Source organism: Arachis duranensis, chromosome 1 (genome assembly GCF_000817695.3).
Source record: "Arachis duranensis cultivar V14167 chromosome 1, aradu.V14167.gnm2.J7QH, whole genome shotgun sequence".
NCBI classification, from domain to species: domain Eukaryota; kingdom Viridiplantae; phylum Streptophyta; class Magnoliopsida; order Fabales; family Fabaceae; genus Arachis; species Arachis duranensis.
In genome coordinates, this window is record NC_029772.3 from 102,392,507 (window position 1) to 102,397,793 (window position 5,287).

Consider the following 5,287-nt stretch of genomic DNA (forward strand, 5'->3'; position numbering starts at 1 on the left):
TCCAGTCATGTGCCTTGAGCATCCACTATCCAAGTACCACATATCCTTTTTGTTCTTGGATGCTAGGCAAATATGCATGAAAAACTTTAAGTAACCTTAGGTATCCAAATTAATTTGGATCCTTTGAAGTTAATCCATCTTGGTTGCCCAAGTGCATTGAAATCACACAAAACATTGTAAATTTAGTTTTCTACAATTCTTTTTTCAATGAAGCATTGTGAATATGAGTGGCCAAATTTTTTGAAATTTATACAGTGATTTTTTTATGCATGTTTCTAAAAATGATATGAGCTATCATATTGAAAATGATTAAAGGGCTGAAATTTTCTAGTTTTTGGAAGAGGTGCTTTCCTTTTGACAAACTGATTTTTGTTGAAATTATTCCTCTTTGCAAAAGTGTTCCAACCAGAATTTTTTGGAACATTTGGACTTTTCAAATATGAGGTTTTGTTGTAAAATGGAGTGTTTTTGAAAGCTATCTCATTTTTTGAATTGAACCCCAAACCTGGCCTAATTGAAGTAGGTTCGGTTCTTAGTGAAGACTCAGTTTCATTTGTGTAAACTTTATCAAATTTCTCCTTAAATATGGGAACATGTCCAATACTAGATTTGTTGAATGTGGATTTAGTATTTGATGAAGAAGCCACAAATTTCATAGAGGAATCATTAAAAACTGCACTTTCCTTGGTTATATAACCTAAACCAGATTTTTCAAACAACGGTCTTTGGCTTGCAAGTAATTTGTCCAAGTTACTAGAACTTTGAGCAAATTTTGCTAAGTCACCATTCAACCTTTTAATCATCTTATTTAATCTTTCATTTTCAACAATTAACTCTTGAGAAGGATCCACAATGTGCTTTCCTTTCAAATTTTCAAGTTCAGATTTTAGAAATATGTTTTCTTCTATAATGTCCAAAGCATATTCAGTTTCCTTCACTTTTTCTTTTAAGAAATCATTTTCAGCTTTTAACACATCCTTTTCAGATCTACACTTATTGTATTTATCTAGCAGTTTTGAGGTGTTTAGAGTGAGATCATCAATAATGGCATGTAAATCATCTATAGACAAGTCATAGTAATTTACCTCATCAAGATTATTGTTTTCAGTCATGAAGCAGTCTTTGTCTTCGCCTTCAGAATCTTCTTCTTCATTTGAGTCGTTCTCAAGATCCTCCCAAGCTGCCATGAGCACTCTTTTCATTTCTTTCTTTTCTTTGTCCTCCTTCTTGAGCTTTGGACAGTTTAGCTTGAAATGTCCAGCCTCCTTGTAATGATGACATGTCACCTTGCTCAAGTCTATCTTATGTTCCTTTGAGGTTGAACCCTTGTACTTGCCCTTGTTCTTCATCATCCTTCTAAATCTCCTAACAAAAAATATAAGTTCATCATCTGAAATACCATCACTATACTCACTTTCTTTTGGTTCTATTTTTGATTTGAGGGTTATTCCCTTTTTCTTTGAGTCTGGGTTTTTGTGTGTGGTTTCATAGGCAAGGAGCTTTCCTCTCAGCTCATCATAGGTTATAAGGCTTAGGTTGTTGCTCTCGGCACGGACAGTGGCAGTGGTTTCCCATTCTTTTGTGAGGCTTCTAAGAAGTTTTCTCACTAGGGTTTGTTCTGAGTAATTTGTACCCATAGCATCAAGGTTGTTGATTATGATTGAGAATCTCTTAAACACTTCATCAATGATTTCTCCATCCTTCATGTTGAATATCTCATACTCTTTTCGCAGCATATCAATCCTCATTTCTTTGACTTGTTTAGTGCCCTCGTGTGTAACCTGGAGTTTTTCCCAGATTTCTTTGGCTGTCTGCATCTAGACACCTTTCAATACTCTTTAAAGCTGATAGCACAGTGAAGAAGGTTGATGGCTTTAGCATTCAGCTCAATTTTCTTCTTATCGTCTTCATTCCATTCAGCTTCTTCTTTTGGAGTCACCACTCCATCAGCACTTGTTTTTGTTGGGATCTTGGAACCGCTCACAACAATCTTCCATATGTTGTAGTCAATAGATTGGATGAAGATCCTCATCCTCTCTTTTCAATAGGCATAGTTTTTCCCGTTGAAGAAAGGAGGCTTGTTGTTTGACTAGCCTTTAGTGAGGGTGTAGGCAACTGTGATTGTGCCCAAGTTGTTCGCCATTGGATCTTTGTTCCAAGCGGTTAAGCTTGATTCTTGAGACCTTAGCTACTGATACCAATTGAAGGTTGTGGTAGGCTTAGAGAAGGGGGGATGAATCTATGCCTTTCTTTTAAGTTACTGAAATGACCTTTTAAAACAAACTTTCAATTCTGATTCTGTTTGAACTCAGCGACGGAAACTTTATGAGACAATTTATTTTTGTCTCATGAATATCAGAAAATAGAACATAACAGAGAAGAGAGAAGCTGACACCACCATATATCCTGGTTTAGTTGCCTTGTGCAATGCAACCTACATCTAGTCTTCACCACAACAGTGGTGGAATTTTCACTATAGTTAAAGTATTACATACATTAATTCCACAGGATTGACACAATCTTTTCACACTCAAGTTCTAACCTAACTTGACATTGACTATGCTAATACCTAACTCTTCATTTTTAGTGCTAACCCAACTAAGAAAGGGATACCTCACAGATACAAGATACAAGTTACAGACTTACCTAAAGAAATCTGAAAATGACTCTAGGCTTTTCTCTCAAGTGTATCACTCATCCTCTTTTACTCATTGGCTTTTACTTGAGCTCTCTCAATATGTCTTTTCACTCAAGAAATTACAGAAAGATAAATATTAAAAATCAAATGGGTATTAATCCTATTAACCACAGCTATCCATATAAAATATTTTGCATTAGATGGGGCTTTGGGCTTTCAAATGGGTTTGTTTAGATTGTGCTGGAGGATTGATCTGGGTTAAACATACTATACTATGCATCAGTGTAACTAATCTATGCTGTCATGCTTGTTTTTATTATAGCAATTCAAAATTAGAGGTTTCCGATAGTAAAGAAAATCAGACAAGTCCTCTTGTCATACATATTGCCATATTATTTATCTAAGACAACAATTGTATTGTTATAGGGATTTTTGAGGTAGAAGATATCAGCTCAAGGGCTTGCATTCATACATGCTGGTGGGTCTGGTACAATTCTTCCCTGTTAGTCTGTTACAATGCTTAAAATGCTACTTATGGAAGAAATAAAATCAGTTGCAACTGTTTCTTCCCTTTTCGATTTATATATCTAAATTGTTAGGAGTCGATCACCCTCTTTTTGTGTCCTCCCTATTTATATTTCTAAATTGATTTTTCAATGTTAAATACTTAATTTGTGATTACTGGTTGGATATAACTTTTTTCATTTAATTTTTTTTATTTTTATATTAAAATTGATATCTCAGGAAAATGAACATGATTAAACTAACATTAGGTCCCTAGTGAGTGTTACACGTCTGAGATTTTTATTGGTTTATGTAGTCATGCAAATAATTTTAAATGATAAGGTATATATGACTTAAAAGCCACCTTTTTATAAAATATTAAACAGGAACTGAGTGAGCATTTTAATTATAATAGTATTTTGCTTTTTATGTTTTCTGTTCTCTTGTTGATTTTGCTATTTTTGAATTGCTTATTTTGATTGTTTTATGGGCTTATTGTTCTTTTTTATTTTCTGCAATAGATACTCTGTATCCTTTATGCAAAGGGGGAAGGCCTTCTATGACTTCCTGTTCACCACAAGACTTGTAAAATCCCCAAGCCTTATGTACGATCTAAGGGAAAGAAGCAGGGTTAGACGAAGGAGGAACAACAAAAGACTTAGGGTTTAAGTCGTCTTGTTTCTGTATTTTTTTTTCAGTTTTTAGTTTTGGAATTTGAACTCGAGATATATTTTGTATTTGAGTATTAGTTGTTTAATGTATAAAACAATTATAGTAAAAATTATGTCACTAATTATTGTTTTATTTGTCTTGTAATAAAAATTGCATACTATATTTGTAGGTTTGGTAATAAAAAAGGACTGAAAATTTATATTTTGCAACGGTGAAAGAAAAAATAAAAAAGGATTTTTTTTATAAGGCTATTGCCACGCTTTTAAAGCGTGGCCGTATCTCTGGCTTAAAGCCGCCATATCTCTCTATCGCCACGCTTCAAACGCGTGGACATATCTCTCTCTATCGTCACGCTTCAAAAGCGTGGCCATATCTCCAACATACGGACACGCTTTAACGGGTGGCCATTTGTAAAAGCGTGCAAAAGTAAAAGCGTGGCGATAGGTCACGAAAAGTGTAGCGATAGAGCAACCGCTATCCTTTCCAAAGCGTGGTGAAAAGTTATAGCCACGCTTTTTTCAACTTTTTGCCACGCTTTAAAAGCGTGACAATAGAACTGTTTTCATATATTTTGGACGGAAAAACTTAGATATCTTACATTTTAAAAAATGAGGAATAATTTTATATTTTCAATAAGTCATTAATTTTATTTATCTTCGAGTTAAAAAAATTAGAGACTTATTTATATATCTTTTTTCTCTTAATTTTAACGTTAATTTACTCATAACCAACTGTTACATTATATCATTATAATATAATTATTCTTAGGTTCAAATTTACCTATAATTTGTTTTTCTATAACTTAAAAAGAAATTTTATATATTTTTAAAATACTTAAACAAACGCTAAACATATAAGAATAAAATATTTAAATTATATTTATCTTTGCTAATAGTGAAACTCAATTTGAAATAACAAATTTGACCATAATCGGTGATAAGTTATATAGATTATTGCGGGGAATGAAAATTGATGGTTTCAGTGGCTAAGAGAAGGGGGGGTTGAATCTTAGCCCCCTTTTTAAATGCTAACACTTGCTGAACTTCAGAAAAGACTTTTCTGTTTTTGCTCGTCACTTGACACGAGCAACTTTGTTTTGTCTCGTCCCTTGCCACGAGACTTTCAGTTTTGTCTCGTCACTTGGCACGAGATAATTCTGGCTTTTGCTCGTGTGTGGTAGAAAACAGAAATGGAGTAGAAGGAGAAGAAGATTGCACCCAGATATATCCTAGTTCAGCTGCTAAGTGCAGTGCAGCCTACATCCAGTCTCCATCACAAATATGATGGAATTTCACTATAATCAATCTGATTACAAATTGTAAAGTGCTAACCCAACTTACAAGGGGATTCCCACAGAATCATGATACACAACATAGATGAACAAAGGAACTCTAAGACATCTATGGCTTTTTCTTTTAATTTTGCACTCTCTGCCTTTTTCCGCTCTATGGCTTTTTCATTACAAACCTCACT